The following is a 15,628-nucleotide window of genomic DNA, read 5'->3' as shown; positions in this document are numbered from 1 at the left end:
ATTACTGGAAATATTCTCACCCTTATTAGAGTTTTATTTTAGTGGGTTTCACTTACATTAAGACAATTTTTTTTTCTATCTAAAATTTTTCTGAAATTGTCTGATTATACATGGAAGTGAGGCATTATCTAATGCTAAGTTTTGTTGAATTTAGGAGAAATCTACAGATAGACAAAGTGCAGTAAAATAAAAACTAAAATGTATATTTTGGATATTTTCTTTCCAGAAGTCTCCTTTTATGGTCATCCATGCAGCCTGATGAAGAGAGACAGAAAAGTAGTGAACAAACTATGCAGGAGAGACCAAAAAATCACAGACTACTTTTATTTTATGTGTGCATGACTGATGCAACATTTCAGCCACAGATGAAAGATATATGTAGAAAGATTTTTCTGTTATAGTGTGGACTGTATGAGATATGTCTCTGCGAGTGAATTGCGTAGTACAATAAAGTGCTTGGTCTAACTGGAATTGGAGCTGACAGGGAAGGAAAATAGTCTCTTCTGCAGTGCTTCTTTGGAGAATGCTGGCCTGGATGACCCAGTGGAGACTGTACTGTAAGTGATGACCGGACCACTGGACATTTTAATTGCGGCCTCATTTCTGCTGGAGCCCGGCTTATCCTGCATCAAAGGTGGGTCGTAAAATATTAAACAAATCTATTTGATTTTGTAGAGTGTTATTAGTCTGTAGTGGAATTATAGCCCACAGCTACTGTGAATCACAATTTCATGTACAATGAAAAGTTTAAACTCCAGTCGGATTATAATCAAAATGTCTTCTTACCTTTTTAATATGATGTTTTTTTAAACTAGAAATACATTCAAAAAATTGTGTAGATTCAGAAAAACTAAATAAAACTTACACTCGTCGTTTCTACAGTGACGCTTTAAAAACTGTTTTTATCTCCATGTGCATGTGATACAATAATCTTTTAAATGTCATCAACGAAAACTGACAGCACAAGGTTCTTTCAGAGGAAATACACTTATCCTCTAAATACACAGTACATTTCTCACATGCAGCTCTTGTCTGTTTTTTGTTGATCAACAAAATTCAATTTGAGATGGTTTTGTCGTTGTATGTATTTCCTGTGGCAGCTGTGCCATCTTTTCTGTCTGTGTGTACTGACAATAATCCAACATCCATTTTTATGTAACTCTGCTGAATACAGATATTTATAATCCGAACATGCTGGAGTTATGACATCAACCGGCACTGCTGACCATGACAAGCATTTGGGGAAGCATGCAAGCCATTCTGTCATGGTAGGTTATGGCTTGTAACAAACAGGGAATGTATTATTGAGATGTTATGTGATTGATGCGTGGCTTAACTTGACATCTGTTTCTATGTGCCAGGGGACAATGGGTTGTCAGAAGACTTGCAAGGTGGAGAAACTCCTGAAACAGTCGCAGTGGGAAGTAGCGTGGAGCCAGAGACAGAGGTTAGCCACAGTAAAGAAGAACAGCCGGACGAGAGGCACAGATAAGGTGAGCGCTGTGTGGTGTTTGCCTGTGTGGTGGATCGTAAAGCTCTCGATGAATAAGCTTTGATTCGTCCGTGTCTGGACACTGGCGGGATCAGCACTTGTTGATGCCTGTAGCCATAATCTGACCTCAGCCTGCACTCCTCAGCCAAGACTCTTTACCGTCACCAAGGCTCAACATTAACGGATGAAACCATATGTGGCACTCAGTGATTGTATTTTCATCTCTTATCCATTTAGCAACCAAACAAACAAGACGCTGTAATGCTGTAAATGTTCTGTACTGTAAGTGGCATTTGCTTGTTTGCAAAGAGATTACCCAACATGTCATTATGTAATATGCATTTTACTAAATATAACCTATAATTTGACATTTCCTACAAATTAATTCCATTTGGGCATTTTTTTTTTTTGCATTAGTTTAAATCAGTACATACCCACACCTAAACACATATGCTTATATTTGTGGAAAACCTATTTTATACTATATTTTTAATTACTTAATAACCATAATATGACTTACAAGATGCGGTTTAAAAGAATATGAATGTCAGGTGGAAAGTAAACACTATACACCACAAGGACGGACATGGAGTTGTGGAGTAAGATAAGTGTAGTGACATTTCTCTTATCATTAATTGTCGTGGCATTTAACTACTGGCATGGCATTCCTGTATATACAATAGAGATTAAGAGTTGTTCAAGCATCGATAGTGCAGAAATCCGTTGATAGAAAATGAAATGCAATTAACTTATTAAATTAATTTGATGTAATTTTGTTGTGGTGATCAAGTAAAACTAGAATTTTACACATGCATTAAGCCCAGTGTCTGCCATGTGTTATGCATATACTTGAATCAAGAAACATTTCTAGATTATATTTAGGAATTTTAATTTGAAGATATTTTTTGTCATAATACCTACTGCTCTTGTGGTGAAGTGGCGCATTATGAAGAAAAATGTTCCATCATCTCTACTTTACCTCTAGCTTAGTTATGAGATCCAAATATTAATTCAGTTTTTCTACTACTGATAAATTGGTCAAAAGCAATCTACAACACTCATGGTGGTACTCATGGCTTACTTCCCACGGCTCCTCTCACTTTGCATTTATATTGAAACAGAGCAAATAAAACAAGATCATTGTTTGTTGTGTGGATGCACCTCAGACGTTTGGCTGGAGTTATCTAAACACACCTTGTTAAGTATAAAATGTCTTTTGAACAAATGCAGATTAACTTTAGACTAAATATGTTCAAACATGTTTTTTTCTATTGTCAATATCACAGATTTGATTATGCTACATTGTGATCCTCTTTTTTTCAATGATGATTTTTACAACTCAATTTGAAGAGTTGTACCAGATATGATATAAAGTCAACATATGGAATTGTTGACTATAAATATTAAATTATAAGTGCACATGGGTACTGGCAGAATTAGGACACCTTCATCAAAGTAGCATTGCTCTTTGTTATTTTTACATTGACCACCATCTTATCACGTATTAGAGACACAAGTTATGTCTGTAATCTCCAAATTACAAAAGGAGGGTCTCTGGAGAATTTTAACTCTCAAACAATACATGCTGGGAAGTGTGCTAATGTCCTGCACAACATTTTCCCTTGGAATAATATAAAAGTTTTACGTTATCTTAATTTCTTTAGACATTGATTTTAATGAGTTGAGCTAACTCTCAGCAGTACATTAATTCAACTCCACACTTCCCTTTACAATAAACATTTTAAACTTGTTTTTTTTTTAATCAATTAAATGTATATTAATGAGAAAATCTTTTTTGACTCCACAAAATTCCTGTGTGATGTTTTACAGTGTAGGTTGAGGACACGGCAGTGGGGAGGAAACTGTTGAACCGTGCTGACTGGGATGCAGTACAACCATCTTCCAGAGTGTAGTATGTAAACTGAGGTAGTTTCTGTGTCTCCATACGTTAGTTTTGGGAAGTTATTCGATGGAAAATTACTGATTATCCTCCTAGCTATATGCAAAGCATGATTGTATAAGTTGACTAGTATTATGTTGTGACACTGACACATCCTCCACAATGTCCTCTGTTTGGTGTCTACAAAATCCCACACTGTACAATTAGTTTCAAGAGGAACGTTCTTATTGGTACTTGTGAAAGTCAGTACTTGTCTTTACTGCCTTAAAATGTTAGATCAAGGTTGTTATTGGCACACTGTCCTCTCAGTGGGACATTAGGAGAGGAGAGTGAGAAGCCTTATCTGCAAAAGGGAGTCGCAGGGGTTTGCTTTCAGCCTTTGCCTATTAGGAAAATCCACAATCCAGTGAGAAATGTGTGTGCGTCATTCCAGCGGACTCGCCTTGCTCATGGTCGCTTGTTTAGAACGCACAGCCAAAGTCTTCAGACAGGACTCTGATGTAGAAACGAGAGGCGTGTTGGCGTGCAAGCAGAGTGAACTGACAGCATCAGTAGTTCACTCTGCAGGCAAACACCAGGAGGCAGAACTGGACCTGCTATACAAGGAAGTTTGTGTGAAGTCAGTGCCACTCACTGGTCTGTGGCCACAGAGGCTATGCCCTGATTTGGGATGGGGAGAAAATATGGATTTCAACTCAGCAGGAGGTTTTGATATTGGTACACATCATTATCCCAATGAGACTAGATATTATCTGAGATTTGGGTATTCAGACTATTTTGAACAATGATGGTCTCTTCCTATCCATATTCTCTCTTTTCAAGATATCGTGAAAATCTTGTGTGACTGCATCAATATTTATCCGCACGACATCAGTGTCGCTGTTCTTTATTCCTCTTTATTCGCTGCCTCTCGATGTATGAGTTACCTACGCTCCTGTTGTTGTTGTCGTTGTTGCTGCACCTCACGCAGTGTTTTGTTAATCTGCAGAAGCCTTCACAAAAGGGAATGTCAAAACAGTTGTTCACACCTCCAAACGTGTCTCAGCCAGCTGAGTTAAGGCAGGCCTGGAGCTCCTGGTCGGCCTTCTGACATCCTCTGACAGCTGTCTGAACAGGTTTGCTTCCCTTTAATATTCTAAGGTAGGCAGGCATCCTCTGAATCATTATTTAAAAAAAGAAATAAAATGAATGCAAGACCAGCACCACCAGCTAGTTGATGCACCTAACAAAGCTCTGCCCTCCCTATTGAAGAGTCAGAAATGCCTTGATTCCACTTGGCTCAGACATTATTTGATGTTAACAGTTAATGATTTTAGTAAAATGTTCCGGCAGTCATTTTTCTTCTCCCCTTGACCCAAACTTTGAAAGCACATAGCCACGGGTGGATAAAAATGAAATAGACCTAGAAATGAAGGACTACATTATCCTCCTTCATGGGGACACATTCATATTTGTAGATCATTCATGACTTCTCCATTCATAAATAATGGAATAAAAAGAGAGTCATAAACACAGTTCCGCTGTCCAAAATTATCAAGGAAGTGTTGTGTTTGCAGTTCTACTTTTAATCCTGCAGTGTTATGTGTTTTGAGTTAATCTACTAATGGCCCTCGAGGTTATCTAATCTACAGTGCAGTTGCCCACAACATCTGATGTTATAGTGAACACATCGGTTGTACTTCCTGCTCATTGTCAGAGCTCAGCACCTCCTGCTTCAGTGTCCCACACGCCAGGTAGAGGACAGGAGCGGGAACATTTGACATCAATCGTGTGTGATGTTGTGTTGCCTTGAGTGTTCAACAGCCACCATGCAATATAGGCCCTCAATTGGGATTGCAGAGAGGGTCCCGCTGGTCTGGAAGGGGGAGGGAATTCTCTAAACAGAGGTAAGGAGCTGCTGTGGTTGCTAGGCATCCACGCTGAGCAAAGCATATCTGTTTTGGGCCCTGCTCCTCCTCTCTCCTTCTCCCACAACAGAGTGCAGCACCGCTGTCGGCCACAGAGGGCAGCCACACTGCACATGCTGCGGAGCTGCTCCTTTTCATCTCCCTACAGTGAAAAAAACCCAGGATGGCCCAAATAATCCCCTTTAATCCCCGTCTGCACTTGATTCCCTGATCTGTGATTGGACGGTAGCGGTGTAGCTGCTGTTTGTGATAGCTGATTGGTCTCGACCACCCTTTAGTGAGTGATGGTTTGTCAAGCTCAGCCTCCAGGTATAGCCTCTGTGGCATAATGACCCATGACGAGGCTAGGCTGAGTCCCTGTATCAGCTTGCAAAAAAATAAAGGAAAACATAACTGCAACAAAACTGTGAGCAAAGACCAAGGGGGACGCCAGAGAACCTCACATGACCTTGCCAGCTTCAATCATGGCTGCTCATCAGTGGTGGTTAGGTGGGCAGGCGGTACGATGGAGCACGTGGCTGGAAGGCTTTATTGACAGGATTGTCTGTGACTGCTGAGGATAGGATAGAGAATGACCAATTCTGATTAAGGAAGACAAAAGACATCCTGGAGAAGGAGCGCTGCTCAGTGCTGCTGCGCACTGCTCTGCCTCTGCACCCCTGCGTGCCTGTGTCTGTGTGACTAAGCGTGTGTGTGCGTGTGTGAGAGAGAAAGTGAGAAAGAGAGAGAGAGAGAGAGAGAGAGAAAGGGGGCGTGTTGGTGTGTGTGTGTGCTCTGCTGCACAGCCATGGTAGTGTGAGCTGAGGGATGCTCGCTGGCTGTCTCTCTCTTTCTCTCTCTCTCTCTCTCTCTCTCTGTCTGTCTCTCTCTCTGTCTCTCTCTCTCTCCCTGCGCTGCCTGGCTGTGCCTCTTTCTGCCGTGCACTGATGAACCATTTTATGCTACAGAGCTGCCATAGCCATCGTCCTTGTTCTGCTGTTTTTCTGTCCTTCCAACACAGTAGGAAACACCTGCCTCTGCATCGGTCCTTTAACTGCTGCTGCTAAGGTACTGTACCATGTACTGTCTGCTGTCAAGCCGTGTGTGTGTGTGTGTGTGTGTGTGTGTGTGTGTGTGTGTGTGTGTGTTTTTCTGAGGGAAGAATTGTTGTGCTGCCTCTGCTGCAGGATCCCTGTGCTGCTGCTGCTGCTGGAGGGATAAGGATCATCATGTCTTAGTGTTTTTAGACTTAGCGGCTACAATGATTGAAATGTAGTCTTAGGTTATCTCACACATGTAATAATTATCCTTTTATGCATTTCTCAAGAGATGGATAAACCTGTTTTCAGCTGTTATGCACAGGAGTGCAGAATAGCCAGGTTTGACAGCACTGAGAAGAGCCAAAGGACATTGCACATCATTTGCATGCAGTGAGGATTCACTCTCATATTGTTGTAGTTGAGATGAGTTTCCTATCCTAACTCAAATCATGCTGCAGTTTATTTAAAACACGGTACAGCAGGAGCAGTGTGATTATTGTCCGTGGGTGATATAATATGATATTTAGGGTTGACGTTGGCTCCGGTTGTCACTGCCATCCATGTCTGTCAGATGACGCTTTCTGCAGAGTCTCCAGGCGGAGCAGATGTGTCAGTTTTAAGTTGAAGGAAATCATCAGGGTAAATGAAGTTGTGTTAATGAATTGGAGATATGAAAGCTAATTGGTAGACACCAGTCATCTGGTGCTTGCTCATTGCTTGCATGGATTTTGTCAAACATTTGTGCAGATTATCCATCGGTGTTGTTTTCCGGCATAGATTGTTATCAATGCAAGGCTGTTAAGACAACAGGGACACTGTAAGGTTGGTGTTTTTTCCTGCACATACCTAAAAGGTGTCCTTGAGTATGTTTGTGTGAATGTGTGTGTGTGTATTATAAAGGGACCCTGTGGATTGTAGAGGGCATTAATATATATGTGAACCATACGTGTTTCTGTATGTTGTGTCATCAGCTACAGAGCTCGGATGAAGTGACACAAGATCCCATAGGTGGCAGTCACGAGAGCAGAGGGTGGCAGGGGGAATAAACTGTGGAAGCTGAACTGTGATTTTTTACTATGTGTGTGTGTGGGTGTGTGTGTGTGTGTGTGTGCACAGGTATGGATGTTTCTGCTGCCTCCCAAGGTCACTCATTTCAAGAGCTTCCATAATTAGTCAGTCTCGACCCACACTTCGGATATGAGAGAGTATACTCACAAACTCCCATTCATGCTGTAGCTCCTCCTGTCCACCTTGACAAGCACGCATGGGCATTCATCATTTCACTGGTTATCCCTGAACTGCCAGCAAGTGACTTTTGTCTTCATTATATATGCACAGGAGACAGGGATTCATATTTCTAACCAAAATTTGTTTTCTCCGCAATGAGTTGGAGAGAGGAGGCAAGGGTGTTGGTGGTGGAGGAGTTCAAGGAGGGAGGAAGAATACTGTTGAGCTTTCTTTTTTTTTCTAATCCAGCCTTGGGTCAAATAATATTTGAATTAAATTCCTAGTGTTTATTTCCTCCCTGTGGTAGCGCCAAACGGGTGGGGGTTTACCGCACTGGGAGTTCAGACATTTTGTTTTGAGTCACAGAAAACTAAATTTAATTAAATTTAAAAACCGCCTCCTCACTGATTTTATACCACATTGAAGCCATTTTGTATTTGCCCATATTAGTTTATAAAGAAGTTTACTAAGCGTACTATTACATAGTTTTAAAAGATCTGATATTGATATTTTTTATATGTTCAAATATTTCTAATAAAGATTGTGACCATTATGTGTACAGTGGATTATCAGAGGTTGTTTTTTGTTGTTGCTGAAAACAGCTGACTGCTGTGTCTGGAAGTGAGGCTTATGAGAGTCGAGAGAGTGAACCAAAACAGTAAAGTTGTGGTCCACACAGCTGAAAGATATGCTCAGTAGAGGTGAAAGGAACTGTAGAGTCGGGTGATAATTCCCTGTGGGTTTATCACTACAAGTGGCCCCTTTCACATACAAGTAGACATTTAATCCGTTTTCTGATATCAAATTATTAATTGGTGGAGCTTTAAAGAAGGATAAATACATTTGTCTGCAGTTTTTGTAATGGAGAAAGTATTTCTAAATATATCTTTGACATTTCCATACTGCTATCTCTTGCACCGTGTACACTGATACTGACATACATATGAATGCAGATACATCTGTGATAAGTTCAAATCATAACATTGCCATGCAGGGTTATCCGTTTGGCTCTGAAACCATGAAGCAGGTTAAAACAAATGCTGAGCATGTTCAGAAGAAATAATGAAGATGATAAGTAATTTGCAAATGCCTTTGAAGCTGGTCTGTAAGTACACTTTAAGGACACCTTGCAGCTTGTGTTGTTAGCGTTTGCAACCTTGGATAATGATACAATTAGCTACCTTTTGGACAACGTAGATGTGTACAAAGGTAGCAGCTGGCAGCAAAGTCGGAATTCGGGACAAAAATGTGTTTAAAGTTTTTTTTAAGATACCATTTCCCTCCAGTATGCGATCAGGTTGCTCAGTTAAAAACCCATAAGAGAGCATCAGCGTCTCTTAGAATTTGTAGTGTGCACATTGCTTGGTGGTTAAGCAGTATGAAGCGTTGTCTCCAGTGCTGGTGTTAGAGACACAAAAGTGAAAGGAGGAGTCCTGCTGAAGTGATGAACATGGCTGCTCAGTGGAGGATGTGGCAGTGTGAGAGGAGCATGGCTCAGCATGCTCCTGAGTGGCTGAGGCTCTGCTGTAGTAACAGCTGGAACACTGCTGCTGCTGGCGCCTGGATGTGGCCTGGATAAAGCACGTGACCTCGCCACGGTGTGAGGCATTAGTGATATGAACAGCAGGGTCCACGGCCGCTGTTACATAACATCATCTTCACTGGGAAATCTCTGTAAAGATGGCTCCGGGAGAACTCGCAGTGAAAGTGCATTATCATTGTCAGCAACCGCATCACTTGCTCTGATTGTTAGACTGTCCCGTGCATGACAAAGCAAGCATCTGTCTCTGGTGTGTCCAGAGGGAATCTCCAAGCGAGGGCAGACTTATGTAAATGTTTTGCGCTATAAGCCCCTGGATTGGATCCGCTTTACAAACGTGTTCAATGTATGTGTGTGTACATGTTCTTCTCTATCTGCTTGCATGTGTCTTTGTGTCAGCGTGTGATTGTTGCAGTTTGTATCTTTACATATGTGCATGTGTGTGTTTACAGCACATGTTTGTGTTACGCCACAGCTCCCGCAGCTAAACTGTAATGTAAGTAGATATGTTGTGTCATCTGTCGTCATGTCGGCAGTTTGACGGACTGCTGTAGCCGCTCACAGACGGCCGTAATGGACTGGCTGCTGACTTCTCTTGAGGTCAGAGAAGAGTAGCCGGTAATCACCTCAGGGATCTGACTGCATTCATAATTGATTGTTCCTGGAGTTGATCAGCGCTGTCCACTCAGTCAGATGGACAACACTGATCTGGTGTAAACAGCATGCGATTAGATGAGACCCCAGAAGTTAGTTGTAGTGGTTACATTGCTTTTTTTTTTATTTTTATTTTTTTACTCCAGTTTATTCCTAGATGTGACATTTTCACAGCAGCAAATGTTTGCATTAAAAGCTTTATTAGTGTTCCATTGTTATGGACAAATCATTGGTTGTCTTTATAGGAATCACTGGAGGAATGCTTGGATCCGTTCTGAAAGGTGGACGATGACGCCTGAGGGTGGGGGTCGGGGATGATTATGTGGATCTTGCCAAAATCCACAGGCAGTGATGATTATTCGTCAGGATTTGCTTTGTAATAAAAAAGCTTATCTCCACAGGTTCAATCTCGGTCTCTCTCTCTCTCTCTCTCTCTCTCTCTCTCTCTGCCTTTCTGCTTACAGGTTTTTCTTACTGCATCTGCTCAGTCCACACTTTACGTATATATATTTTTAAAAAAGCGTAATCATGTTCAGTTTCATGTTGCATAGGTTAAGTAGACCCAAACTTGCTAAATTGTATTTTTACGAAAAGGCGATACACAGTGATGTGAACCCTGGTTCATTTGATTCATTCAACTTACAGTTGACAACAGTAAGCAACCAGAGCAGGGTCCTTTGATGTCTGTGTTGGTTGTTGAACACCATGTCCAATGTTCATGTCCTTTCTACGAACATGCTGTACTCTGTGTATTGTCCACCATGTTGGAGGTTAATTGCACTCTCTTTGATAACGTGCATTTGGCAGGCAGTGCTACAAACACACTGTGCCAGTCAGTTCAAGGCACACTTGCAGTTTCTTCAACACTTTTCATGTTGTAGATGATTAATGGGATGCTAATGTGCTCCGGAGTTAATGCTTTGTGTTTATGTGAGGATATAATTGATTCTAATGTCCCGATCAAGTGGAATTTCACAGCAGATTACGAGAAAAGAAGAGCTTGGCTGTGCAGTGAACTATTTCTTTTTTTTGCAGTGATTCATCTTTGTTAACTGTATGATAGGCCATGCTATGTTCTATGTTATAGGTCTCTGTGGACTTGGTAAGTCTGCTGTCCAATCCACTGCCTCCATGCTGGTCCATCAATGAACAGGGGCACAGGGTAATTGCATGAAGAAGCTGCAATAAGGTGGATTGAATTAGCTTTGCCCTGACTGAAATTAATTAAAGAGGCCGTCATGACATATTGACTCCCAAACTGACTCATTATACCCGCTCAGCCAGATATATCATAATATTCCTTATTATCTTTGAGTAGCTGACAGTCAAGGACCTCAGCCCAACATGGGTTTGAGGAAATGCCTGCGTGCTGGAAAAAATGGTGTCTAATTCAGCTTAATTAGAAATGCCTGCATGGAATACTCATCCGAGTAAAAAGCTTACCTCGGCATTATCATTAGACATTATCACAAAGGATGAGCCCATACTGTTCTGAAATGTCATTCAATCCGATCACATACACAGTGATGAAATGTTTCTGAATGCTACTTCTAAAAGATCGTGGTCACCATAAATAACTACAAGTCAAATGACGACTTGAATAATGATCTAAATTAATTTATAAAGATATTGAACGTCACCTAGCTGTGGCTTTTTCAGTTTGTTCAGTCGCCTGAGGCTTCAGAAAGCTGTGGGTGCATTCATTTGCAGAGTGACTGATGATTTGCAGTTCCATTCTGAAATATGTGGACAGTTGGAGTTGATGGCTACTTTGACAAACAAGCAGGTGTTTGGACTAATCAATTTTACTTATATTGACACAGGCATGTGACAGTATTATTTTCAGATGAGGCCACAAATGATTGCACAAGTAGGTAAATAAGTCACCTAGTTTCCAGCTTGAATGGCAGCTGATGAGCTTCTCAGCACCTATGAAGGTTCAGGTGGATGGAGGGACGGCACCGCTTAAGGAGTCTTGCCTGCCTTGCGGAAAGGGGTACCGGGCAGGACAGAGACAGTCTTTGTCCAGATGTCTGTTTGCGTTAGGGAGGTTACGGCACTGACTCCTGCCATTAGAAACAAACACTAATTGCTCATTGGCCCCGGGTTGGACATGTACAGCTGGGGACATGTGGCTAAAAATAGCACTGCTTGTTCCCGTGAGTGGCGGGCACACAGCACCAAAGCATTAGCATTCAGCACTAGAGCATGGCGTGGAGAAAAAAAGGTCATCTTATGGCCATACCCACAAATGTCAGGGTGGGGCGCAGCGACACCAACACAGGGTGGGCGACTTCAGGCTTCCCCCCCCCCCCCGCCCGTTTAGTCCAACCTGCTGAATCTTTGTCCTCTGTTTGAACACTTGCAGGAAAATGTCACATGGAAACAACCAAGTGAGTGTCATGACATCCTGTGTTTTGTTTGTAGCCCAGCAGCATCCACGCTTGTTCCATAAAGACTTTACCTCCGTGCAGCGATGGCCTTCCGTGCTTGAGTCGAGTTACAGCTCTCCCTCTATGACACAAAAGCAGCATCTGGTTCCACCTGACTGGAGCCATGAATAATTTAATAGGGGGCATTATTATTTCCAGCCAGCTCCACTAGCTTGGCAATAACAAGCAGTTTAGGTAGTGCTATCAGCATTGCCGGCTAAGTGGTTGAACATGGAGAGAGGATGTTATTTTACCTTGTTGGCATCTTATACTTGTGTGGGTTTGTAAGTATCTGGTTGAATGAGTGCTTGAGTGTTATTTTTTATTGATACACCAGGTCAACATGTTGTTTGGGTATGTGAGTTAACAGAGCTGTGCGAAGCATCTTGGGTGACTGGGATTAATACAATTAAGTCACCACGACACCAATCATGTCTTGTGACATGCACAGATTAACAAGCACAGTCCTTCATGATTTGACATCTGATCCATTATAAAAACTTTATTTTTCTGCTTTCATCACATTTCATTCTTATTTAACTAGATTGCACATCTGTGACTTTTAGTTTTCATGAAAGTGAAGTTTGGTGGAACTCTGTGTCCAACATGCTTAAAGCAGCAGGTGGGCAGGTAGTGCAGTAGATGCTTCATTCCTTCCATTGTCAGACTGAACCCGTGAAGATCAATGAAGAAAGAATACACTGTTTGCTCTGCAATGTTAGCAGTGTAGCTGTTTTTCCACTCAGACCACCTGCTGGCTCTGAGCGGCCACTCTCCTACACTTAGAGATAGAGTGCTGGCAGATTTAATCACCAGTGGGACCGGCAGAGGTGAAAAGTTATTTGTAATAAGAAAATACGCAGTAATATTTTTACTATATTGCTTTAAATTACTTTTGTGTTCTTTTCTGTTTCCCCCCCACAGCTGAGAAATGAAGTTTTGCCCCTACAGCTCCCAGGTGTGCAGCGTTTGGACAACTTTCGTCTTCTAGAGGACAACAGCGGAGCTCTGAGACTCAACCTGGACACCCTGAGCCACCAAAGGCTGAAGCAGAAGTTACTGGTGAGTTCTGTGTGTGAAAGGCAGATAAAGGCTTGTTGATGCTGGACTGCATGGTCCATTAGGGGCAGTTGAAGACTGTCGGAGGCATTTGCTTCTAGCAATTGTCTGGCTTTCATGTTCCTCTCTCTGCTTTGGATTGTGAACTTGTGAACCATGAGTTATTTTTCCTCCAGTTGTTGGTTTCATTTTGAAATGAGCTGTGCTCCCTTCTGCCTGTGTTCATTTCGAGTCATCATTGGGATTAATTAGGGTCAAAGTAGCAGTTTTCTCTGCATTTCATGACCATTGACCATGTAGGGGAAAAGTCAGGAGACAATGTCTCTTAATTTAAGGGCTTGTGTGTTCACTGAGGAGAAGACCGAGCCTACAGGATGACCAATTGGCTAATTTTAGGTCAGTAGAATGTAGAGATGAAATCGTCCATATTTTTCTTATGAATGAAGGAGAAGAGGTCATTTTTCATTAGGTTCATTATTCACTTTTTAAAATGTATTGTCAATATTACCAGGCAACCTGTTTGCAGCATAATTCTTGTGTAGAAGATTGTCCCTGTTTTTTAGAGGGAGTGAGGATGTTAGTAGGAACTGTACAGTTACTGGTAGGTAAATAAATAGGCCAACATATCAAAGCAACCCCATAGGCCAGGGTTCACTGGTTCACAATTTTGGTAATTTCAAAATCATAAATTTCTCTGTCAATATAATGTAAAACATAAACTGAAACGGTAAGGGTGCTGAAAGTGGCTTCTGCATTTTTACCCACAGTTATCTCAGTACCATGTCATGTACAGGGGCCCTCAATAAAAAGGTCGTTTTACTACCATTTTTGCCCTCCTAATGAATTAATCTGACCCTGGTTTCAAGTTTTCAAGCAAAAGATTGGCCTTCTCATTTTTGATGATACTGGTTTCCATCTGTCTCCACAATAAATGTTGATGCTACTACAGACCACTGGAGCAACTCATCTGAGGTCAAACGGTTCATTTTCTCACTGATAAGTTTATGTTTAAATATCCAAAACATAGTATAGTTTTTTTGTTTTTTTTTAACAATGTGGTTTAAGTACTGCCTGTTCAGTGTCATTGCCTGTGGATCGAAGAGGCCCAGTAGACATGTTGTTTAAAAGGGCCGTGGACAGCAAACGGCAGGTTACCAGAGCAAAGCTGGCTTCGTCTTCTTCAGGTGTCCTCCAGCCTGCGATATCACAGCGGAAGCTGGTTGTAATTCCCTCGGCTTCCCCTGACGTCTGTGGTACAATATGAATGAGCTGCATCGATTAGAACTCAGCGTGGTGCTTGCGCAAAGAGGATGAGTCGTGTGTGTGTGTGTGTGGGTGTGTGTGTGTGTGTGTGGGTTGGGGGGGTGGGAGGGGGGGGCACTTACCAGACTGTTGTTTTCACAGTGGGCAACGTTTTGGGTGACATCTTCGGGCTGAACCGTAAACTGAAGCTTTGTTATTAGCAGCTTTTTTCTTGCGTGTTAATGAACAGTTAATTTAAGTGATCTTTTCAAGTGCTCTGAAGCGAGATGCATTGTATTAGCAGTAATGGTGACATAAGAAACTAACAAAGGTGTTTTGTCTGTATCATCTTTCTCTTTTTAAGTTCCTTAGCTTTGGATTGGATGCATTGCACAAACTTACAGGAGCACATGATATTCTCACACCCCTTTCACAACCCTCAAACCTTCTTGTCTCACACACTGAGAGAGTGTGGTCTTCTTGTTATAGTCCGCCAGCTGTAGTCTATAGGGGTGTGAGGTTAGCACTGCTGACTGTGATTGTTTACAGAACGAGGGTGGTGTGAACTTTATTTTTAAACTCTCTGCCTGCTTGTGACAGGGCTACTAGACCATTAGCTTGTCAACATTTCTTGAGGGCTCGCCTGCCATTTTAGCCATGTCAAAGCAACCAAATGCATAATAATGATCATTTTAAAAAGTGGAAAGTAAAACATTCGTCTGTCAAACAATTCTGTGTAAAGGAAATGTATTTTGCATTTGCTGCATATGCTGTTGACACTTAAATTGTGAGTTTATGGTATTACTTTGCAGCTGTTGCCTTCCGTCAGTTCTAAATCTTCTGATAATTATAACATCCTTGAATGAGGTCTGGTCACACAAAATCTCTTCACTTGTACCTGTGGCGGTTGTTGGGAAACGAGTGCTTTTGAAGTCAACGTGCATCCTATCGTGTCATTAAGCTGGTGTTTTGCACCGCTCAGTCAACAGAGAAATGGACTGGGAGGAATAGAGGTATTGGTGAGGGGGTGCATGATGTTGTTAGTTCCCTGAAGTGGAAAAACAGCCGATCGTGGATCCTGAAAGATTGGCGTATAGCATCAGTAATTATCAATACTGAACGGTCCTACCTAAGACTGAATGAAGAGGTAATGAAA

The 15,628-nt window shown here is 41.8% G+C and overlaps 1 protein-coding gene across 2 annotated transcripts in view; it reads left to right on the top strand.

Moving 5' to 3' along the window:
• The first annotated feature begins 6,245 nt into the window (after positions 1–6,245).
• The window catches only part of rimbp2b (RIMS binding protein 2b), a 71,301-nt gene continuing 61,918 nt past the window's right edge, over positions 6,246–15,628 (top strand). For both annotated transcript variants that reach the window (XM_031849513.1, XM_031849504.1), the window contains exons 1-2: positions 6,246–6,346; positions 13,096–13,233. The gene's annotated coding sequence lies outside the window, so the exon portion shown is untranslated. The remainder of the gene's footprint in view (positions 6,347–13,095; positions 13,234–15,628) is intronic.

Source organism: Anarrhichthys ocellatus, unplaced genomic scaffold (assembly GCF_004355925.1).
Source record: "Anarrhichthys ocellatus isolate YVR2014 unplaced genomic scaffold, GSC_Weel_1.0 scaffold9, whole genome shotgun sequence".
Lineage (NCBI taxonomy): Eukaryota > Metazoa > Chordata > Actinopteri > Perciformes > Anarhichadidae > Anarrhichthys > Anarrhichthys ocellatus.
This window is presented reverse-complemented; position numbering and strand designations above follow the sequence as displayed.